This window comes from Phalacrocorax carbo, chromosome 5, assembly GCF_963921805.1.
Source record: "Phalacrocorax carbo chromosome 5, bPhaCar2.1, whole genome shotgun sequence".
NCBI lineage: Eukaryota > Metazoa > Chordata > Aves > Suliformes > Phalacrocoracidae > Phalacrocorax > Phalacrocorax carbo.
The window spans coordinates 21,626,656-21,652,391 of record NC_087517.1 but is presented as its reverse complement, the minus strand read 5'-3'; the positions used below and the strand labels follow the sequence as shown (position 1 = coordinate 21,652,391).

The 25,736-nt window shown below is 37.4% G+C and overlaps 1 protein-coding gene across 1 annotated transcript in view; it reads left to right on the top strand.

Moving 5' to 3' along the window:
- The first annotated feature begins 2,173 nt into the window (after positions 1-2,173).
- The window catches only part of LOC104039408 (sodium channel protein type 1 subunit alpha), a 96,916-nt gene continuing 73,353 nt past the window's right edge, over positions 2,174-25,736 (top strand). The window contains exon 1 of the mRNA XM_064451508.1: positions 2,174-2,248. The gene's annotated coding sequence lies outside the window, so the exon portion shown is untranslated. The remainder of the gene's footprint in view (positions 2,249-25,736) is intronic.

Sequence of the window (25,736 nt, the reverse complement as noted above, 5' to 3'; positions counted from 1 at the left end):
TTGATAAATGCTTGAAAATTGGGTGTTATACTGAGAGATTCCAAGTGCTTGTTGTGAAAGGCCAAGCCTGTCAGGCCAACGCTGGAAGGTGGAGAAATTCAGCTTCACATATCTTGGATTCAAGTAAATTTAAGCAACCAAAACCTCATGATGTAAAAATATTAAAAAGGAACATATCAGAACAACATGCTAGGGGATCAAATCCATTAAAGCTGTCTGGGGTCACTGAATCACAGTTTAAAGTGTTAAGCGTCCGTTATATCATAGGTGACAGCCTTATTGCATATAGGTATTAATTAGGTTTATTTTCTTCTATCTTTACATGCCAAAATAGTATCACACAATGAAAGAAATGCAATACTATTTTTGGCTCTTCTGTGCACCTCTCACCTTCCTAGTCACTGCCTGTTTCCGTTCTTACCATACTGTACCCACCCCTCGCCAGCATACCTGAAACCAGGATTTTCAAGTGTTTGCTGATGACCATTCCAATTCCACTTTTTTTTTTTTTTGTTAAGAAAGCAAAATGAAAAATATATAATGTTGTTTCATTTAGCTTAAATTGAGGCTGATCCAATGCAGCTGGAGTTTGTTGTATTAGCAGTTGCTGTTACTTAGCAGTCTGAATTTTAAAAAGGAGCATTTTTTGTCAAAGTTCCAGATTTGGCTGCACAGCTGTCATCTGAATACATGGGAATGTATAGATCTGTGGCAGTCGAATACCAGGCTTTGTGATTGGCAGTGCAGTCTGTACTAGATGGACATGTCATATGACTTTGGCACAGGAACAGAGGTCAGGTAGCATTTAGTTGTGGCATGCCAGGGGCTGACCTGGAAAGGTTTCTGGTGTTTTCATAATGGACTACCCTTTCCCAAACTATTTCCTTCTCATATTTCAGAGACAATTAACAGAAATGAAAATTGATGAAAACTTTTACTCGTTTAACACTAGATAAAGAAACCTACTTCTCGGCTCAACCCCTGCCCTTTGTTCCTTGCTGAAGGAACACAGGGCTGTAGATTTTCAAACTCGTTTAAGTCAGAAGATCTTTTCAACAGCAATCTTTTACAGCCGGTTTATTTCTTTTCTTGTTTTGCCGGTAGATGGGGCTGTCCTTTAAGGTGATCGCTCAGTACCTCCTCCCTACCCCCACCCCCCCCCGCTTTTCTTTTTCTTTCTTCACCCTCCTCTCTGTCTCTCTTCCTCCTCCACCCATCCGCCCCTTCTTTTTTTTTCCCCCCCCTTCCCCTGCTATTTGCTGATTTGTATTAGGTACCATAGAGTGAGCCTCAGAACAGGAAGCCAAGAATGAAGCAGAGAGGATACTGCAGAGGTCTTCCCCCTCCCTTTCCAATGAGAATGCAGCAATTTATAAGTACTTGGTAATCGTTTGGAACTGGGAATCTGAACAAGTTTATCAGAGAGTATTTCAAGCATTTCATCATTACTATCTCTTGGTTTTGGTTTGGTTTTTTTTTCCCTCATAATACATTTGAAATTCATGTTTTATCAGGTAAGTGAGCAAGATGTTAAATCCTAGACCTTAGTTCATTTATGTTAGCTGTCCACGTGGGGTCCCCCCTTCTTTTTTTTTAATAATTTCTGAATTCTTGCTTTTTAGTTGTTGTTAAGCATATGATTAAGGAGAAAATCCAATTTTGGTGTCTTTAAAAATGTTTAAAAAGATACAGCCAGGTCTTTATGACAGCACAGCATTTTGTTACAAGATCAATTTCACTGGCCTTATATTTTTTGGGTGTTTGCCAATTTGTTCAGGGGTTGGTGTTGTTCAAATTATTATTCAAGATTTTTCCCCTGAAATGTTTAGAAGTGAACAGAGATCATGTTGTTCCTTCACATGGAAAACACAGTAAGGGCTAAAGCAAGCAACGGCGTAGTCAGAATCCTAGCATTGCAGGAGAGTACAGTTTTCCTTCCCACAGAGAAGCTCTGCTTTAAGGCTAATGCTTCACACAAATATTTCAGGTTTACCGAAGGAAGAAAGGGCTCCCTCCTTTTTTTTTCTCTCTCTCTTCCTGCCCTGAGTCTTTCTAATTAGGTACACTGCCAGAAGCCCTTCCTTTCATTTACATATTGATCAGGACTGGTTGTAATGCCATAGATATAACTCGGTTCATAATCTGAACCGTCTTGCTTTTTCAAACAGCACAAGAAATTTGCCAGGTGGACATCAAGCTCTTTCAGCGTCTTTTCTAAAATGGAATTCTTCTCTGCTGCTTGTCTGAGGTATGTGCTTAAAGGACTCCCGCTGAACTATTTATCTGGGATTGGGCTGCCTGTTCAACCTACCCACCCTTCATCCCCACTTTGTAAAATTTGTTGTTGCTCATTCTGCAGTATTTGAAAATAGATTGGTGTTTTCTGTCCCTGTTGAAAACCTGTTCAGTTGTACTTATTCCAGAAATGCTTATTTTGTAGCTAAGGTGTCAAACTCCTGAGCCGTACTGGCTGATATTAGTGTTGCATTCTTGAAATGCACCTACTTTTCTGTGTGTTTGTCAGGCTTGACCGATGTGTTCGTATAAAGTACAAAGGAAAAAAGACTGTCCTAAAAATGACTCTGAGAATCTAATGTGAAACAATAACAGGATGATTGCTGTCAAGAATGACACCCTGTTAGTTTATTCTGTTGAGCCGGGTTTGTGTGATCTTGAATATTTGCTGAAGTATTTAGACACAAGAAAGCAAGTTAGAGACAGGCAACCTTAAACTGATTTTCCTCAGTTTGCCAAGTAGTCACAGAAAGTTTTCATTATTTTAAAGAAAGTATCGATGAGGTGGGGTAGGGGGAGGAATAAGAGCTTTGGCCTGCCTCAATGAATGTCAAGTTTTTACTGCATAAGGCATAATATAATCAGTACAATTCTAGGGAAACTCTAGGAAAACAACAGCAATTTACATAGTATCTTGTACCAGTAAATTTTAAAAAAATTTAAAAGTCTAACCATAATGACTTAGAGGAAAAATCATATAGATTAATATATATCATGGAATCCTTTGTATTGTTGCAAGGGTACTTTATTATTGATCACTGAAATCAACATTGAAATTGTCATAAGCTAAACTTGCTTTGAGGTTTCAGAAGTTGTAAATGTCAACAACATATATAGCTGGAAAGCTAAAATAAGTGACAGATTATTTCACTTTTAAAATGAAGGTGATCTTGAACTAGAAAACCTTTCGAATGTCAATTAATGTGACACTTCAACATACTATCCCAATGCCAAGCACTTTAAAGGCCAGCTGATGGTTGATTTTTAAGGATGGTGTCACTGCGTCTATACATGTCACACCACATCCTTCCAACATGTGAATTCTACTGTAAGTTTTGTACATTAATGACAGAAACAGATATATTTAAGGAAGAAACCTACAAAGCTTAGCATTGGATTTTGTCCCTGAAATGGTATTTTACTGATACTTCTCTATTGTTTTTGACTACCTTAAATTGAAGAACTGAGATTAAAGAAGCGTGAAGGTTTTCCTGCTCTTGGTTATGAGAAATATTCTGGCAGTAATCAGAAATGGGTAATTCTTTGCAAATTTCCTTCATAAGGGACAGAAAGCTTGCTCTAATTTGTGTGTGTATGAGTGTGGTTAGAACTGTGATACTCTTCCGGATGAATGTTTTTTCTTTAATTTTATTAATTTTCTGAACTGCAGTACCAACTCACCTGTGGGAAGGCATCTTGGGTCTTTTGTGCTAAACATCATTAAGAGATTTGTTGATTCTCTTCCAATAGCAGGAACATATTCTACCTTCTTTTTCTCCATCGAAGACAGCTGATATATATAGGAGGCAGTGGGATTCCACAAGAGTAAAAGACCTGTATATGACCTGTAGACTTTCTGTTGATGACAAAACAAATACAGCAGAAGATAAACTAAATTAAAAATTGAATAATGTATATTCACACTTGTAAACTGAGAAAAAAAATGTTATGCCATCAGACATACTAGATAAGGAATACCATTAGGCTTCTTTAAGCATAATGTCTTAGACCACTTAAGAGATCATATTGCTCAAAAATGAAAAAATCATAAAGCTGTAATATTCTAAAGTGGAAAAAAAAAAAAGGTACCCTTAAGTAAATTTTAACATTAAAAGCTACAGCTGATGTTTCTGATTGAACCTAATATTGTAGGGAGATAGGGAGTATCATGCAAGTTCTCCGAATGTTTCTCCCAACGCTCAGTAGTTCTGGCATATGTTACTTCAATTTTTCTGGTTGTAGGTTTATTCTTTGTAGATTCCTATCCATGAAAACATATAGAAGTTGGACAGAAACAACTGAAAGTTTGGTATGGGTGAAGTAATTAGTTAAATTATAAATGTAAAGTCAGAAATCATCACCCTTTCTATAGTGGGGTTAGTCCAATTTCTGCAAAATTTACTAATCTTTTTTTATTTAATATCAGTAACATTTAAAGAATCACTGTGATGTCTTACTGAATACACAGGTGTTCAGTGTTTTCAGGTTTCCTGTCTTTTACTGATTATTGTGTCATCAATTCTGTCTCTTCTATTTTCACCAGCGTGTGTGGTTCCAGGCCCCCTTTCACATACTTCTAACATGCTATTTAGCTCTGACAAAAATAATTTATTTTATTTTGCACTTATTACCAAAATTCTGGACAGCACCTTTCCCTGGCATAATAAATATCAATTGAAAAACTACATTTCTGACTCAGCCGCCATTCTACTTGATTGCATTTATCAGCCCCAGAAGCTCTCTCCTTCCTCTTTGTGCTGGGAAATTCTCAATACGTTGCTTTTTCTGAACATGAGTTTCCATCACTTTCTGCCTCAGCAGTATCCAGTGCATCTCTCATCATTTTTCCAGTGCTCTATTTTAAAGTATTTGCATGTTCCTTTTTATTAATTTCCTCTTTTTTCACGAGTGTCTGAGATAAAAAAGGACATAAACCCTCTATTTTTCATCTCAGAAACTTCCAGCTCAGTTTGTTTCAAACTTTATACCATCTCATGCCGTCTAACTTGATAATTTATTTCAGTATCTTGTAAACATTGCAGATCAATCTTTTTCATATTTCTCCTTCTCCTTAAACAGATCCTCTAATATGCTTCCAGCATTGGCTTTTTAAAATTACTTCATAATACAATTCAAAACACTGAAGATCATCCTCCTGGTAAAACAAAAGCAAACCAAACAAAAACCCAAATCCTGTCAAGGTCAGAAAGAAAAATTTAGGAATAGAAGTCGAGGCTTGTGAGATTCAAACAGGCTTTATTTATTAGTAGTATTGGTCAAAGATGACAAAACTAAGCAGTAACTACAGTACTTTTTAACTGAAGTAACGTATCTGAAGGAAGCTTTCAAATGCTTGGTTATTTAAGTGCATTTTAAGCCAATGACTTGACTGTGTTCCAGATGTGTTTGCCTGCAATGCTTCCATCCTCTCATTCCTCCCTGGACTCCATTTTCTACTTACTTTTTAATGGTGTTTCCTTCAGAGTGCAAATCTATCTATGTATTACAGTAAAATTTGTCTTAGTCATTTTGGCTCCATCTATGCCAAGAGTAACTGGCATTGAGATACCCTGTGTCTGCAAAGAATCTTGTCCTTAAAAACCTGGTGGCTGTATGCACCCTCTCAATGGGGTATGCCTTTTGATGTGAGCTAACTCTTGAGCCATGTTCCCAAACTCCTTCAAAAACTACTAACTACAAGAAGTGAAAATTGTACCAGGGTCAGCTCTTTTTAACAAGAGAGGTGATTGTGTCCCTGGATCCAGGGATATTTCTTACCACTTATTAATGCATTGGCTTCTAAGCTACAGACCAAACAAAATAAGTATATTACTATAAATATATATAATTAAAAATGTATATATTTACTTAGAGGTAATAACATTTTGCTGTGCAGATTTTTTTTTTGAGAGTACTGCTTTAGAATAAATAAATTCACAAACTGGAATGACATGTTAATTGAGTAAATATAAAATATTTTAACTTCTGAATTAACAATTGCAAAAGAAACAGCACTATATTGTCTTGAGTGTCCTTTAGGAACACTTCATAGTTGGAAAATAGTAAATTTGAAATATATCTATAGCTTCTTTTTCTTCCATAAAAGTCAATGTTATGGAGGGACACATGTTCAGAGAGATTGTTTAACTTTAATGCTAATTAAAAAATTAGTTGTAATGTAGAAGATTGTTAATCAATACTTACAAGAAATGCAAGACCAATTTAGAAAGTATCTTGCTAAATCAGATGCCAAACTGAACTTAATTCAAACCAAAACTCATTTTATTTCTTTTTAATAATTCTGAATACTTACATGGCAACCCCAGTGTACATGAATCATTAAAAATACATTCCTATTTAATGGCAAACTGATTTTGTTTAATAAATGATGGGTAAGACATATATAGGGTCTGAGAAAAGAAAGATATAACAAATATACTTAAAATCTTCTGCAAAATAGTATACTTTACTACATAGCACTGTTTTCTGGGACCGGGGAGCTTTGTAAAACTGCATTTACAGAGACACCTACATAAGGAAGGCTTGCCAGATGTTATTTCAGGATATTTCTGTCTGTTTTGTTGACTGCTTTTTGACAGGCAAATAAAAAACTGCCTGTAACATTTTATAGGAGTAGAATTTACACCCACCTGGCCTAGAAATCTGTGAGAAAATTTTGCAAAATATCTTTATTCTAATACAAAAGCTGACCTCCAGAGGCAGTCTGTGATCCTGTAATACGAAGCCACATCCTAGGAGTGCAGGGTGGAGGATATCAGTAGTGTATTTATCTGTAATAAGGAGCAACTATGCACTAAAATACAGTAAATGAGAATATAAATAGAAATATAGAGAGAGACATCAATGGTAATATATATGATATATAAAAATATATAAAATTATAAAATATTTCTCTTAGTAGAAAATTCAGGAATGCTTATGTAGACACAGCCTTGCATTACCAGGTATGAGGACTGTACCTGCTCTAAAATGAAGCCATTGTCATATTTCATGAGTAGGACATATAGTAGACAGAAGTTTGCAACTTCATCGATATACATGTGCAATGGGATTAGAAAAAAATTCTTCATGACTTTGAGTACTGTTCAGGTAGAATTCCAATTGATGATTACTTTTTTTCAAATAATATTTTTAGGTTTTTATTTTGGAATTATTTGTTTGAAATATTTTTTTTTCAACACTAGTAACAATGGTGCTACTGTTTTGTTTCACAGACAAACTTCAATCCAACCTAGAAATAACCATTGTCTCCTTTGGCTTGCTAATAACCACATTTGCTTAGGTTATCACTACAGTGAGTTGAAAATGAGCAAAGGCTCAGAAGGGCATACACATTTTGTTGGCTTTTTTCTCTTTTTTAATCAGTAACCGTTATATGTAATGCCAATCCCAAGGATTCTTACAGCTTATGAGAGTTCAAGGGCTGCAGCCTGGTAAAAGAAATTCTCGTACCTTTTAGACAGCATGTCTGGTAGTTTTGACTCTAGGTTACATGCTGCCTAGCTGCTGCACAGGCTAGCTGTGAATCTGTCACTTGTGGGCATTGACCTCGGACTTGCCCTCTGCTTTCCCCTCAAGACAGGCTTCTGTACATCTGTGAAGTCTAAGTTGAGATTAATCCTGAACCAGCACTAAATAATAATTAATGGCTTTGCTGGGAGAAACAAAAATGCATACTGCTGAAGAGTGGAGAATGATAAATGATGAGACATGCTAACAAAAGAAAGCAAAGTAGCTAATACAGTACCCCCTCTCTTGTGTCTACAATCCTAATTCTTAGACGATAGCTAGCATCGAGTTTCTTGGGGAGAAATAAAAATTTAAAAAGCTGGGGAAATACAAATCAATTAATTTTTTAAAATGCAGGGAAGTAGCAAACATTCAATTTTATTTTTAAAAGCTATATCTCTGTTCCAGAACAGATCTGTCTTCAGTATGTTAAGTACTATTTAACTGTCTGATAGTAATAACAGTGTTTTATTCAAAATTTTCTCTCCCTTTTTCTTTGACCTCTTTGCACATAATATTTCTATGAGTGTCTCAGCAGTGACATTTATTTCTCAGGGTTTTATGCTTTGTAGGATACTGAAATGCAGGAAACTGGTTGGCTTTGGCATTTGTTTTTTTTTCTCTCCTGTGATTAAAGTAAGATTGACTATGGTATAAAGCTGAAATTTCATAAGATAGGTCTAAGCTTAGGTATTTAAGCCTATATTTAGGTGCTTATGCAAAAGATACCATGTCTCAAAACAGAGTGACAAGAATTTCATATTGACTTTCGTATGAATTCTTGATTGCTTAGCACTTTGGAAAAGGATGGCTTATGCCTTTAGCTGTCTGTTCAGATAAATTCCAGATATGAAATATGAGCTATTTGCTCTCTTTTAAGTAAGAAAAGATTTTGAAGATGGCTAAATAATGGCTGTGGGTAGTCAAACTGTAATTACCATTATTCTTAAGCCCACGCAGTAAGCAATATTGCCTTCTCTTTAGAGGTCTGGAGGTCTGTTTTTCTCTGTGTAGTGCTTCTAATTCAGGCAGCTTTCCTGAAGCAGTAACTATTGACTGCCTTGGGGGATTAAAACAAGAAGGATTTTTTAAAATTATTTTTATTTTTGAGACATTGTTGTGTTATCTCAGTTAAAATACTGTATTGCAGAGTTGTAGGGAGTATTTTTACTTCTGGAAGTTTCAGAAACTTTGTTCTTAAAAACCTCCTGCTTTCTGGCTCTGTTGGGGTCTACTTCTGAATGCATTCCTTCATATTATTCCTCTAAAGTACACAATTTTAAACTTTAACACCTCTTAAATTACAGGTTCTTACCCATGAATTGTTCTGTTTGGTTTGTGTCCGACATATGTTGCCTTGCATACGTATGGATATTTTTGTGTGCCTATAATAGGCAGGTGTTCATATATAGAATCTAGGACCCCAATCTGTATGTGCTATTCAAATACAGAAAGGGAATCACTGCCCCAAGCAGCATACAATCTATATATAAGGAAAAATGGTCAGGTGGCACAGAGAGAAAGAAGACCTTTAAGGTGAAGGAGTAGTTTTGGTAGCTCAGCAGCCTAATCACTGAGGAGTTTTGGAAGGTATCTTGAAAAAGAAGAGGCTAAAAGGAGGATAATGAGGGAGCATTGCAGATATTTGCATCTCCTAAATATGACTGGGAATCTTCTTCGAAAGCACGATGTTGATATAAGTTGAAAATTTCAACAATGGAGTTAACATCTAAAAAATGGAATTTCAGATAACGAAGGAAGGCTGCAAAGACCCTCTGAGAGGAAACAAATCATTTATTTTCTGATAATTTATACAGCAGGATAACATAGCCTAAGCAACTATTTAGAAAATCACCCTGGATATGGGCAGGTTTTGTTTGATAAGGCAGAAGAAACTTTCTTGTTTCTTTGTAAGCATGAAGGAAAACAGAGACTGACAGTAATAACCTTGTGGATGGCTAAGAAAGGATATATCTTAGATATGTATGGGGAGGGCGGAAAGTACAGTAAGATTTAGTCATAGTCTGATTCCAAAACTTAGATGAGGACATTTGACATGTATAAGAGTCGGATTTATCGTGACTGCTAGTAGCACAGATCCCACTAACCTCAGCAGCCCTTAGGCTTGGTTGCTAGCCTTACATATGCCAAGCTGCTGTGTTAAGCACTCATAGTCTGGGATGAATCATTCCATCACTGTTGAAAACACTTACACCAGCAACGGCAGTGGAAAGAAGTCTGAAATAATTAAAACTTGGGTCAACTGGACTGCATACAGGATAAACAGGATGTTTCTGAAGGGAGCTTGGAGGCCAAAATAGCTACAGCCATCCATTCTGTCTGCTTTCAGCAGGGCTCATGTGGTTTGGACAGCTCTCATGCTATTCTGAAAAGGTAATCTTCGAAGGTGTGTAAACCCATTTACCTGCAGTGTGAACACATCTTGGCTGCCTGCTGTTTAGGGTACAAGAACAAAAGTAACTCAAGAGAGATATCTCCAAATACAAATACAAATCCAGAAGGAGTTCCTATAAAAGGCAATGCGGACAGGTTCATATTGCCTCAGGAGCAGCTTGTGACAGAATGAAGTTTTGGCTGCACACTGTCAAATATAGTACAGACATAGCCTGAGAAAAATAGGTAGTAAAATTAAACAGAATCCTAGAATTTCATATTGCTGCTGATCAGTATCTGTGCTCATATTTCAAAACAGGCACCTTAAGATTTGATACTGTAATATACCTCACATTTTCACTGAGGTCCTTCCTTCTTCTTAGGTGTCATAGTTACTAAGGTGACAGGCTGTGTAAGGTGCATATTCTTATGCTTTGGCCATCTGTTATGTATTAGATCAATGTGTTCTCACTGAAAAAAAGCCTCTTGTTCTACACTCTCATCTGTCTTTAACTGTCTTTTACAGTGGTAACAGTCTTCATCTTGCCCTTTTTTTGATTTTGGAATATTTTGGATACATTAACCTCTCCCCTCTTGCTGGCCTGCTCCAAGCTTCTGCAGTCAACCTGTAGCTCGCCAAAGAACTCCCTCATCACCCAGCCCAGCAGAAAGCCTAACTTCACAACCACATACCTGAAAACCCAGCCCTAATCCTATCAAGCCCAAAACATTCCCCACATAGCACTCAGCTTCCAGCAAGCCCAGCTGCCTGGGAAGGCTGGAGTGGACATGGAGGGAGGGAGCACACTTGGATCTCACTTCCTAGGCCCCATTTATTTAGCAACAATGTTAAGTTCAATTCCCCCATGGGCTTGCCAGAAAGGTGAAAAGATTTAATGGAGGAAAAACAGCTTGAGCAGGAAAAGTAAGAAGAGATGAAGGGACAGCAAAAATTTTGATCAAATTTTCATACCTTTTGGTTTTTTTATTACTTTTCCCAGGCTAAATCCCTGTCCCCATCCTCAACTTCTCCAGTTTTGAGAATCACTGTTTTTTAGGAATTATTTCCAATGACCTATGTTGTATTACATTACATATCATAATGTAAAAAGCATTTTACTGTCTCACAACTTAAAGTATGAGAAATAATTGGCAAATTGTAAGTGACAAAAGAGGACCTCCATTATAATGCATTTATAAACATTCTACAAAATTTTAAATAAGTAATTATGGAGTGATGTATGATACATGTAAGTTTACATGATTTGTAATTGCACTTTTATTAATTTATTAATACAAATATCTCACACTTATATTTCTTTTTTTATGCATTAGTCCCACAGCCCTGAAATATCAAAATAAGTTCAGTGTAGCTGTACGCTTCTACGGGAGAACTTATCTTGGGCCGCATATCTCTGGGACACAGGGCTCTACCCACCCTGGGGACAGTGATGCACAGACATCAATATGATGGATACAAAATGTCCGTCTATTTAGCTGCGTCACACGCTTATATAGCTCTTGCGGTTCCTGTTCCTGCCACTCCTATGGGGAGGAGTCTATCTTTCCATCACATCCCGTAATCTTCCGGTCGCCGATCCCTGTCTATTCCCCTACAGTTCAGAAAAATAATCTGCATATTTTAACACATATGAAAGTCAGATGGTAGAATTTCAATATGTAAAAGAAAACTAAAGGGAAGTATTTCTCCAGGTTAATGTGCCTCTAATTTAAGGTAAGACAAAAGAGTTTCAACTGAAATTACATTTTTACCTGGCACAAATCAGAATTCTTCTTCAAAATAAATCAAATATATCAATTAGGTAATTAAACTTACCTGCATGAATGAATTCAATAGCATGTTTTGGGAACAGCTTCAATAGGCTTGAGTTCACCTGTTATATTACAAACATACATCCTGAATGCAATTTTAAATCATAGAGAAAACCAAGAATTTTAAGGGTAATGAATATGGAAGACTGGGTAAACATGTGTAACAAGCCAACTCCTACATAAAATTACTAAGCCCTGTCAATTTTTTGTATCTATACTTTTCATAGGCTTTTTCCTCAAAAAAAAATTAAGATTTGTTTGATGTCATTTCCACTTAGAAATATTAAGTCCCTAATTTGTCCTTACCTCATAATCAATGTAACATGATCATTTTGAAGCTTCTTAAATGTGCATGTTTCCCTCAGGCTTAAATGTCCTTCGATTCCTTAGAGCCATGACCTACACATTGCATTGATCTCTTCCCTGACTGTTCATTTTTCACATACTAAAGATTTTATTTCCATAGCTGCATATTCTTATCTTTACGTAGTGCAATTATTTCTACTGTTGTGCCCCTCTCAAACACAAATGGTTTTAAAAAATGAAATTTCCTACTTTTTAGCTTCTGACTCTAAAGTTCTTTATACAAATGCATCTAGGTTGTATATATGTGTATATATGACACCTGCAAAAACATTATTCAGCTCTCTCAGTCTAGTAGGAAATGGTGCCCTGTCTTCAGATGCATTGATCAGACAAGAAGAGTGACGTGCTGAGGAATGCCTCTCTGCATTGTTTCTCAGCTGGGTTTATTGTAAATTGATACCTGACTCTGGGATTTTGAGAGGCTGAAGCTTTGTCTCATCTAGTAGGGCTAGAACTAGCTTTCACACTAGGTCTGCTATTAGCAGAGTAAAGCAATGACTAATCTTATAATTTATCTTCAAACTATTTCAAATAGTGCCCTGGACACCCAATGCCAAAACACCAGAATACATTGTAACCCACTACTATAAACTAAAAACTACTATTTAGAAAAAGCATTCTAAAACACTTTAACCTCTATTACAATGTTAAAAATGACAACTTAGAACAGCAAGAAGCAATTCCAATCACAAATGCAAGAGTACTTTCAGTCATTAAAAAGAAAAATGTGTGTTTTTGAATGTGAAGAATAGCTGAAAGTATTTTAATTACCAATCACAAATCCTTTAAAATGGGCAAACTGTTATTTCCCCATCAGAAAAACTGAGACTGAAAGAGATGAGGTTTGCCATTAGTCAAATCTGTCAGTATTTGCTGTGGTCTTCACTATACCATATTGCTTTTCCTCTTACAGGTGGATCCACATGAACAAGTTGACATGATACAGACCTTGTAATCTATCAGTTTCAATTCAAGATAGAAGGCAAGATAGAAACCTTTAAAATTATTAAATATTTTAGTACTTCATTAGCTTCGATAACATAGTTTAACTGCACATTTGAAGTTCACTGAATGTTATTTGTAGGAACTGCGGATCTCAAGCCTCCTTCCTTTTTATATTTCTGTACCTATATTTGAGAATGGTTTCTTTGCAAAATAATCACTAATTGTGCACTACAATTATATTTTTAACCACATAGCTCAGTATATTTTATAAAGTAAATGTTGCTTGCTATTTAGTAGATAATCTGGTCTTCAGGAAAGTACCAGAATTGGCTCAGAATTTGAATAACTGAGTGTGTTGCTGCAAGATTTCATAGAATAGAATCACAGAATCATTAAGGTTGGAAAAGACCCTTAAGATCATCAAGTCCAACTGCTAACCCGTCACTGCCAAGTCCACCACTAAACCATATCCTCAAGCACCACGTCTACCCTTCTTCTAAATACCTCCAGGGATGGAGACTCAACCACCTCCCTGGGCAGCCTGTTCCAATGCCTGACAACCCTTTCGGTGAAGAAGTTTTTCCTAATATCCAACCTAAACTTCCCCTGGCGCAGCTTGAGGCCATTTCCTCTTGTCCTATCATTTGTTACTAGGGAGAAGAGTCCAACCCCCACCCCAGTACAACCTCCTTTCAGGTAGCTGTAGAGAGCGATAAGGTCTCCCCTCAGCCTCCTCTTCTCCAGACTAAACAACCCCAGCTCCCTCAGCTGCTCCTCATAAGACTTGTTGTCCAGACCCTTCACCAACTTCGTTGCCCTTTGAACATGATCCAGCACCTTGATGTCCTTCTTGTACTGAGGGGCCCAAAACTGAACACAGTACTCAAGGTGCAGCCTAACTGGTGCCAAGTACAGGGGCACTATCACCTCCCTGCTCCTGCTGGCCACACTATTCCCGATACAAGCCAGGATGCCATTTGCCTTCTTGGCCACCTGGGCACACTCCTGGCTCATGTTCAGGCGGCTGTCAACCAACACCCCCAGGTCCTTTTCCTCCAGGCAGCTCTCCAGCCACTCCTCCCCAAGCCTGTAGCATTACATGGGGTTGTTGTGACCCAAGTGCAGGACCCGCCACTTGGCCTTGTTGAATCTCATACTGTTGGCCCCAGCCCATCAATCCAGCCTGTCCAGGTCCCTTTGTAGGGCCTTCCTGCCCTCCAGCAGATCGACACTTCCACTCAGCTTGGTGTCATCTGCAAATTTACTGAGGGTGCACTCAATCCCCTCATCCAGATCATCAATGAAGATACTGAACAGGACCGGCCCCAACACTGAGCCTTGGGGGATACCACTCGTGACTGGCCGCCACCTGGATTTGACTCCATTCACCACCACTCTCTGGGCTCAGCCGTCCAGCCAGTTTTTAACCCAGCACAGAGTGCACTTGTCCAAGCCGTGAGCAGCCAGCTTCTCCAGGAGAATGCTGTGGGAGACAGTGTCAAAGGCCTTACTAAAGTCCAAGTAGACAATGCTCACAGCCTTCCCCTGATCCACTAACCGGGTCACCTTATCATAGAAGGAGACCAGGTTAGTGAGGCAGGACGTCCCTTTCCTAAACCCATGCTGGCTGAGCCTGATCCCCTGGTTGTCCTGCATGTGCCACGTAATGGCATTCAAGATGGTCTGCTCCATTTGTTACCATTTATACTATTTCTAAATATATAGCTATATTTCAGAAATTTCTGATTAATGGTTTTCTGTTTTTAAATATCACATGGTATATAGTGATATTCCCTTAGTTCTACTATCTTTTAACTTTGTTGTCACCTGCAATATACATTTTATCTGTTTTCTCAGTACAGTTAATAGCATCAAGTTCATTAATTTTTAAATGTTCTTGGCTGCTAAACATTCAGAGTCTTTGCACATAATATATTCTTGTTTATTTTAAAGAAGCACATTTCTCTAATTTTTCTTCTTGACCAATCATAGGATTAAAAAAACCCAGAAAACTCCCAAATCCTAATACTACTAGATTTCATAGTCTATAATTTTATAACTCCTAGCTTTTGGCTGGATTATTTATATCTTTATATTCCTATATTTTCAAAAATCAAATTAACATCCTGAACATTTATTGTAGTGTTAGAATATAGAATATTAAACGACTGGAAACTTGCCGGCACCTCAATAGAAAAAAAAAAAAGGTGAAATCTTTGCTTTTAAAAAGAAGTCAGGGTGGCTAACAGGCTTCATTCAGTGGCTTTCAAACCACTGCTTCTGCAGAAATACTAATTCTTAGACTTTGCCATTCTTTGAAAATCTGAAGCTTTTTACAATAAGGTATTGCTCAAAGGGTGTGCCAGAGGCAGCAGATGCTGTTGCTGCTGCTTTTAGTTAACCATTTAATAGCAAAAACCATTTCATTGCTTCTAGGAATTCTCAAGATTTCCCCCCCCCCTCGCTTTATGCAACTGAGAAATAACATGTAGGACCTTTTTTAGATCTCAAAACAAGCTAAACACTGGAGGAAAAAAATGAGAATAAAAAACCTGCAGAAATAAATTTTGAGATATGACTGGGGAAACTTGTATACACAAAGCCCAGTTCAACTGGATCTCTTAAGTCCAACTCTGATCATTTGGGATTATACATTACAGTTTATTATTCTGAGATAATTCCTTCTTTTTATGCATAAACCCTTACAATTACCAATATTATGTTTTAATTCATGCTTATTCTGTGTCTACACAAAATGCTTTTACAAGTTATGAAGTGTCTGTGTGAAACTCTAGGTGGATGCTAGTGCTCACCAAGACTATCGAACTGAATTCAGGCTTCTTGCAAATCCATAGACATCCTCTGGGAGAGAATGTAGGACCTTACCTCTGCCCAGCATCACCTGTGTGGAAGATCCAAAGGACAGATATGGATGGATGGGGCAGGTAAATATGCCTGTGACCCATCCACACAGGAAGTCAACACACTTCCTAATGTGATCCAGATTTAACTCATTTTTAGCAATTCTTTCTGCGGGTTTGCCAGTTGGGTCATCCCACAGCCAGCTTCCAGGCTGCTCCATAGGGAAACAGTGCAAGCAGAAAGCAACTCTGACCTTTAGCCTTGGTCTTAGCATTGCTTCAGTACAACAATTGAGATGTAATCGCAGGATTACAGTTGGCATGTTTCTGAATGGGAACTGACCAAGAAAACTCATTCTGGTAAGAGGAATGATAACAAAACAGCAAATTAGTGGATGGATTTTGATGAGCTGATGGGGGTGAACAGGTGGTCTCCTGATGCAGAAGTTGGAAGTAGTAAAAGCAAAAGATTCTATTTGACCATTTTGAGAAAAGCTTTGTGTGAGAGACAGCTTAAATGACTCAGACCAAACCCCAAAGATTAAGCTAAGAGTTACTAGGAAATCACAGAAATAGTAATGGAGGAGTGGTTTAGTATTTTTACTTTTGGTTTTACCCCTTTTGCTCTGTTCAGAGTGAAGCATAACTGTATCAAGGACTTCTGCAAAGTCTCTATGTCACTTGCTTCAAATGCTGCATTTCAGAATCACATGCTTCCGCTGCTTCTTTTCTAAGTGGTGAGCTGAACGCCATTGTCAGAATTATGAAGCTTTAGGATTAATCTGTTAAGACACCATGAGTGTGGGAGTATGCACTGGTGCTGGGATTTTAGGATGGCTGCTGAACCATAGGTGTCATTTGAGGCAAAGATAGTCTTTGCCTAGGAGATGTGCCAGAGAGGCTTATCAAGGCAGTGTGCAGCCTATGAGGGTGCGGGGTTAGGGGCTGTGTGTGTGTACATCACCTCAGTTGCAAAAGAAGGCAGAGATACAGAAACTAGCTCCAATGTGCATGCTTGCTTGCTTACTAGCAGCAATAATTATTGGCTGTTATTGCAAATTACTTTATTAACTGTACAACTCTACTGCCTCTAGGTCACAAGGTACCAGGGTTTGAGCACTACCAGGTCTCAAGGCTACTGTCATGAATAGCCATGCCTGGACACAAGATTGAAACATGGTGGCCTCATGAATGTCCACATAATGAGAACTTTCAAAAATAATATTGGACTAACATTGTTAATTCAAATTTTGTTGAAAATTAGTTCAAAACTAATCAGGAAATAAGTGAGAGTTGTTTCTTTTTGACTAGGTCTGTGTTTTGGAAGTTTCTTTAGCACAGTGATGTGACTTTTTCTATTCATTGTAAGAAATTTTGACAGCTATCTGTACATATAAAATAGTTTATGAAGTTAAATAAAGTTGTATCTGCAAGAACAGATGCTAATTATGCCACTGTAAAAAGAAATTGTTAATTTCCTAGTAACAAGCCATTTCTCACATATTATTAGCAAAGTATTAATAAGTTGAAAGCAGTTTACTCAGAATTAGCAGAATCCTCTTACTGCTGGTAAAAATGATTGCTCGTTTATGAGTTCAGAATCACAAAATTGCAGAGGGCCATGAGAGGAGACTGTAGATGTGTGGCCTTAGCAGGATCAGAAGTGGCCAGTAAAAAAGGATACATTGCCTTGACCACATAAACAGCAATAGAAACGCCATGTGTTTACAGCTATGTGTTATATGTTACATGTGTTACATGTTACATGACATTAGCATATAACATACAAATCATTTCAACAAACACTTGGTTCACATGTAGCCCATGTATTTGTTGCATCTCATAAAACCTAATATAGGCTGATGGCTGCAGAAATGTATGATGAACATAGGAGCTATACAGAAGTCATGCAGTGGCAATGACATTCTTGACTGCAGAGCTGGTTTGTAGTTTGAGCACCTCCCATTCCTTGAGCACTCCCTCCTTTCAAAGGCAATTCGTGAGATGGATCCCTCACTTTGGGTGCTGCACTGCACTGACTTAGCATATAATACCCTGCATCTAAAACAGAGCAGTGGGGCTGTTACTGCCTCCTCTCTGCACCATGCACAAGCATGTGCTGAAACGTCTTGAGTGCACAGTGAGTGAAAGCAAGGGGATAAAGTATGAAAACTTGTTTCCAATATTTAATTGGAGAAAGCTGAAACTCAATTCTTCTACCCTTCATATGGTTTCTGGGTTTTTTGTGCAGTACAAAAGTATCTACAGATTTCTACAGTTTGGGGTTTTTTTTAATCACTTCATAGCAGTCCCATCATTTGCTTGCAAACCAGCAATTCTTCAGGTTTCCTTTGTGACAGTTGTTTTTTTCCCATTATCTTGTGTGTTAAATATGTTCCTGTTGAACCCACATATGCCTCCTTGACTCAGGGGAACCTCAAGAGTAAAATCAGTGCTTGCTGTTCAGTCTGTTTGCAAGAAAAAATACACACATAACTAAAATTGTCAGAAAGTTTTGAAATCATAAATACTTTTGTCATTATGTCTGTAAGGCTTCTGGTTATGATGTCAGACTGGCCCTTTCATTGACCACACAAGATAGAAAGTACCAGAATGCTGTTAATGGGGTTAAGCAACCCACAAAGGTCATAATTTAGTAACACTTTTGACTATGGAGATGTCTTTGAGTTTGTTAGCTCTGCAAATTTGACATCATTCCAGGGTATGGAGCAAGCTGTTTTCCATCAGCTTTTATTTCCTGTTTCCAAAGTGTGGTAATATGCCAAAACCAGAACTCAAATCTTGTATTAAATTCAATTTTACCTTAATGTAAAATGGCTCAGTAGCATTATATAATTTGCACTGCATAGCTTACATTACTTTGTTTATTTTTTAACCGAAGAAAGGTGCTATTATGTTTGCTAAGGTACATGGAAACAGATGTTTCAGACATTGCTTGAGAAAACTAATGCTGAATTAGTAATGTAGATTGCCAATAGAAGGGGTCCCTGCTCTGATCAATTGAAAGAAAACAGAAAGGTTGCTACTCTGTAATGCAGTCATTTGCTGCACAAAATACACTGCAGGAGCACGGTAAGCATGGAACTCATTCAGCTTCGTAGCAGTCCAGTAGTTCTAGCCTATTAAATATATTTGCTTAGATGGAGTAGTAATGCAGATGCATTGTGAGTTGTCCCATTAAAATATTTTTTTATTTTGGTGGAACTGCATGAATGATTTTGGTTTTTCAGCTTTCTAAAATAGAAATGAGTTGGTTGCAGTTAATGGAATTAAGCTAGCAAAGTATTAAGCAGAAGCAAGCTATTTATTTTTAATCTAAAGCAAAGCATAGTAGTTATATTTTGGTTTAGATACATTAGTTAAATTTAAAAATGTAATAGAATAGCAATCTCAACAATGCATACATATAAACAACTAATAGTGACAAATAAAATGCCATGTCTACATCATATGGTCTTCTGATTTACTCTAACCAACAAGGATAGAACTAAGAATCCAAGTATTAGGGGAAAAAATGGCTGAAGCTACACAAATGTCTGCTTTGACTGCAGCAGATGACAGTTCCTAGTACAGATAGCTCACAGGGAGCATTCTTCTTTTTCCAGCATGGGGGTTTTGCTTGGTTAGTTATTTTGTTTGGGCAGGGTTGGCTTTTTTTATTTTTTTATTTTTTTTCAAAACTGAGGTTTGTATTTTCTTCCTGAACTGAAAAAATGAATTGGGAGTGAAAACCAGAGCTAAACCCTCTTTTCCCATAGGTATTCCTAATCTTTTTCTTATCAGCTATGAATAGGTATTCCTAATCTTTTTCTTAGCAGCTATGAATACACCTCTGGTGATTTTCAACTGACTCTTCTCAAGTGAATTTATTAGATCTAATAGAGAAATAGCTCTAAGAGCAGGGATCAGAAGCTATGATTGCCTTCTCAAATGAAGGCTTACGTTAAGATGCCAAGTTCATGTGTTCTTATGGGCTTTCTTTCTATCCCATTAATCTTGATTTCGTTCCTGCATAGTGATGGCAGAGCACTGCAAAGAGAGATCAGATGGTTTGTTGCCTGTGGTAGTGTAAGAGTTATGCTGATTGATGGAAAATGTGGCTTTGAATTCCCTGGAGCTGATGAGGGAGTTTAGCATAGATACTCGTGTAATGACATGTAAGCTAAGCAATAATACAACAGTATGGATATCATAGGCATTAGCCATATTTCCTATCTCTGTCTGTTCTGTTTTCTGGCTGTTGGGCAGCCTAGAATGGGGCACTAAACTGCCTTCTTAAATCACATAGCTAACCATAGCTGTTTGCAACTCTGTGGCAAACTAAGTAGTCATCCTCTCTCCTCATCACTCCCCTTCTGTGACTCTTTCTTTGTGCCAATAACCGTGCTTGTGTATCAGCTTAGGTAATGGAAATATGGAGCTGCAAAGCACAGACTTTCACTTGAGCTGGTATATATTATTCAATTGCTTTCAATATTTCAGGTAATTATAGCTCAGTGCATGTTTATGTACCCTATTCTGGTTTCTGCAGTATTAACGTACCTACCCTTTATTTAAAATTAATATGCACTGAATAAATATAGTTAGCCAAGTCCAAGTAATCTAATGCAAGCAAATCATTGTGCCCAGATCTGCATTATCCATGCCAAGAGGGAATATCAAGAAGATGGTGAAAAAATACATGGGAGAATACTATTATCAGTCTGGTAATATGCATGTTTCCCTTATAAAGCTCTCCATGAGAATTACATTTAATTTTATGTATGAGCTACAGGGAGTCATAAAAAGTTGCATAGTCCCAATATTTTAATCTGATTTCTGTCCTGCCAAGTGCGTGGCTTCAGATATCTTACCTAGCTTTGCTACTTGTAGTAGCCCTAAAATAAACAGAACAGATACAGGCTTAGTTCTGTGAGGAAAGGAACAGGGGTTTCTCCTCAGCTAAGGCCTCACAAACAAAACTGCAGTAGTTGGCCATACCTTCCTTCTTCTCCTCCCACAAATCCACACTTTGAGGAAGGTAACGTATATTTTTTCTGTATTCTGAAGACAGGAATCATAACAAGTAGTTGATAAATCAAAAATAATAAGAAACTGTGCCAATAAACAATGAGAAGTAATATAACATAGAGATTTTGGCTCTGTGAGTTTACACAGAGATTCACTGATTTATCTTTATTTTGTAGTAGCTGTGGCATGTTAGTTGTGCCTTGAATAGGCCAGGTGATGATCACTGTGCTTATTACTGATAACCTTGCTAATACCTAGTTAGTTTCTTTATAAAAATGAAGTTACCAATGTTACATCATTGCATCTAAAGCACTTCAACTAATTAATGCTGCTGTTTACTACTCTAATGCTTTTTCAAAATAGTAAGATGCATGATTTTTAATAGAACTGATTTGTTAGTTCATGCCAAAAGCAAAAACATAATGTGTGTCACAGGGCAAGGGCAAAGTGAAGGGCAAAGATGAAATTCTGCTTACTCTAGCAGAATTCTCTTGCCTGAGTTTTCCCTTAGCAATCAGTTTCACAGTGCTGGAAAATATAAGAAAACAGCAGTCTGATACAGGCATTTAAGGGTGCCTTCCTGAAATTCAAAGGGAGATGAACCAGGCAGTGAAAACAGTCCAGTTTATTTGGTTAATTTCTTAAAATTTGATTCAATTTAGTGTTATTTTTTAGTTTCTGTTAGCGGTGAGAGATGACATTTCTTATATCATCAAGTGTAAGAAATCATATTTTATGATGTATATAATGAAGAGTCCTGGGAGTCATTAATTCTGCAAGTAGCAGCACAAAAGAATGTGCAGCATATTTGTTGATAGCTTCATGTGCATTCCTCTTTGCACTCATTTTTCCAGTTCGTCTCGGACTCACATTCACATCCAGCAAACCAGAGCTGCACTATCTCAGATTGCGTCATGTAGCAGCATACAAATCTAGTCTCAATGACCTGTCACCGAATTGAGAAATTCGAGAATACAAAAAAAAAGAGGTGGGGTGGGGTAGGCATAAGTATTAATTCATCAGTACTTCCAAAGTATGCAAATTTTTACCTACAAAAGTAAAGACCATAAATTATTCTTTAGTTAGTCTCTAGAGAATATTCTCTATTTCATGCATGTCATGTGTTTATCTATGTGTGACATGACTAGGCCAACAGAAGAGCAAAAATAACATTCTGGTCTAATCACTGTGTCTGTACATTAGAAACATGTGTTCACATCACTCAGAACCTGCAGCATTAACCATAGAAGAAACTCAACATATATGTAGTATGTTCTAGAAAACATAGCACATTGCTATATGGTAAATCTGAGAAGCTACAGCTTTTTTAAGTTAATCATATTGCTATTCTAATTGAGTAAAATTAAATGCTGGCTAATATTAAAAGTTTATTGCTGAGAAGCTTGGCACCTGAAGGATTGAGGGAGAGGCAGGAAAAAGGCTGGTTCTTAGAGATCACATTTGATTTCAGCATTTGGATGTAAAGGTGATTGTGGAAGACTTTACATAGGTGTTTATGTAGGTGAAGGTACAAAATTGAACCAGACCTATTGTACTACAAACACTGCTGGAAGTGGTCTGTTACGATCAAATTTCTAGCACACAGAGTCCAATGGAACTTCAACATCTCTACATTCATTATATTCTGTGGCAAATGGAAGCTATATTTTAATTCATGGGTGTTGTCACAGAAGTGTGCTACACTTTTAGATATAAGTGTATGGATAATATAAAGAAATTCGCTTGCTAAAGTTTAGATATTTGCAGTACTGTAGTTCTAGATGTATGCTGAGGTCCTCCTGACCAAACGTCCACAAAATCTTGCCACTATTTGTTATGAAGACATGAAGACTATGAAAGCTAACAGTAAACCAGATGCTTATCAGGTTAAGAAATAATCTTCTTGTTCAAACCTATCTCTTTTTTAGAGAGTTATGCATCATATGCATTGGCAGATCAACCGTGCATTGTGCTATTACACAGAAGCAGCTGAATAACTTCAGACTTATTCTGCACGTGGTTCACAGATCCTCCATGCACACAGAGTATATTGAGCGTGCTTTGGTATTTTCTGGTTTGCAACAATGTGTACTACAAAGTAAATATGAATATATTTTGCCTGGGAAATTTCAGAACAGAATGATTCTCTTCGCAAGTGTTCTGACTACCTTATTTTCCAAAATCTGAAATGTTTTGCCTACTGATACACTGCTCATAAGAAAGTCACTCAAACACAATTGGAGATAAGAGAAAAAACCCACCTCATTCACTCCAGAAGGAGAGTAGGAAAGAACTTAGTAAGAAATCTATATTTTGTGTATTCTTATACTCTTTCCTCTGTCAAATTACCAGTGCTATGCTAAAGGAAAGAAGGAAGTCCATTTGGATCATGTAAGCAATCTGTAGTTATTCAATTAATATTTAATAAATCACTTGATAGAAATCAGAAGGATATCTGTTAAATGGCCTGCTATCAATTTGTATCCATCCCCTACACAGATAAGTGAGAATAAATTACTATTATAAAGGAAATGCAAACCTTTCAGTTAACCACTGTGATAGGACAGCTGAAAGTGACTTGGGATTAAGAGTGTATTCAATTTTGATGTATTTAATATTGATTTTTAAATTTGTGGAGGACCTGTATTTGCAGTTTGAAGACTGATAATCATGGAAATGTATGAAGAAGAGGAAAATATATCTGGAATATCATCCTCTCTAGAGGATAAAAACTATTTAATCTTCATAAAGTCTCCTGAAACATTTCACCAAGTACAGCCTACATATGTTTAGATACATCTAAAGGTATATATCTGCCTAGCTCCATGTACATTTGACAGATCTGAGAACATTCTCTGATTAAATATAGAAAAATAATGTAATATTCCATTCTACAGAAAAAATACAGATATTATTAGAAAAGCCCCCAGCATTTGCTGGTTTTAAACTCAGTATGTAAACACAGTAGCTGAATAAAATGTTTTTGCAACGTAACTAATGGCTATGAAGTAGCCTGTTTCTGGGCACCTGCAGGCAAATACTGCAGGCTTACCTCCTTCTGCATGACAGTTCAGGACACTCAGTTAAACTAAAAGATGATCCTGACAGAGCACCATAGGGTTTCAGCACTTGTCTTTGCTGACTGCTTGCTGCCTGCCCATTTCCTTCCTCTTCAGAACATGAGATTGCCCTTGCTACTATCCAGCACCTCCCTCCCACAGTGCCATGACTTGTTTGGCTTGCTGTGCCCTCGCTCGCCACCATGGCAGGGAACACCAAGTGCCTTGTACAGTGGGGCTTTTGGACAATGAAGAGAATTTTCAAAGGAAAAATGGCAAAGGGGAAAACCAACCTGCTGGGTCTCACGGGGAGGAGGAGGGGGAAAGGTAGACATGGCTGTGTAGCCTCATTTGCTGGTGCCCATGGGGGTTTATACCTATGCTGAGAGAGAGAAGAGGAAGAGGAGAGAGAGACGAGACAAGATGAGACCTTCATCCCTTCCTTTGTCAAATAAGCTGATCAGAGAAGAGAGCCTGCCTCTCTCTCTCTTGAGTCTCTACATCTCCCTGAAGCTGACGGAGCAAGCAGTATCCACCTACAGCTGTGGTTCCCATAATATTCGAATAGTGGCTTAGTATGAGAACTGTTTCTCAAATTATGTTGCCACTTATGAGGATCAATTTGGGGATGAGCAAGGACAGTGGTGTGGCTAGTATTTTTTTATCCCCTCTTTCCCAATATACGCAAGGTGTGATTGATTGAACATGAAGAAATAATGATGTCAGAGTGCACAAACTGTGAGTTTATAACTGCTCAGCAGTTAAGAGACTGAAGAGTCAGTTCCCAGAAGTAAACAGAACCACGAAATGGTGAGCTGGGGGGATGATTGGAGGATGCTTTCTGTACAGATGAAGAGAAGATTTTAGATTCTTGTTCACTGAGGTACAATTTCTTGTATCCTTTTTCCCCCTAATGGAGAGAGAACAGGGTGATTCCAATTACTTTCAGGATTAGAAATAAGAGAAAGCTTTAGAGAAATGATTTTTGACATGAGTCTACATTCTGCATGGGTCAATACTTTGTGTTTTGGTAGGTAGAAGATTAGCTCCCTTTAATTTTTTACAGTGACAAATCTGCCACCTTGATTCTTTAGAAGCCATTCCTCTGATTGTGGGTGATGAGTTTATACATCCAGTACTTTCACCCCTCTTTCTTATTTTATCCTCTATATACCACTACCTAATATATATGTGTGATTAAGATGTTTGTGCTCAGTCTGGCATTAATGACCTAGAGGATTTGGGGCTTATTACTTAATATATATTAGTGACATTCTCTTTCATTTCCCGGCTATGTTTTTCTTTCTTCTCCCTTTATTTCTCATCTAATTTCTTATTCTCCTTATTGACTTTTCCTTAATAGAGAGTTTAACCCTATCTATATTTTCTTCCCTTCCCACTCCTTTATCAGTATTCTGTTCTTCCAACCACTTTTCTATTTTTCTTTCTTTTCATCTCTGCACTTTCATACTGCTAATTTCCAGTCTTCCTATTCTTTTCTTTTCACATTCTTCACTCTCTCCCCCAGTTCTTTCTATGTTAATTTATGGTCTCCTCTTGCTCTATTTTCCTTATATTTTTCAGTGTCTTGCCATAATTCCTGATTTCGTTTGTCACTTTTCATTTGTTTTAATATGTTTCCCCCCTACCATCTCTTGTATTCTTGCTTCGCTGTCATTCCACATCTCTAGATTATTTCAAT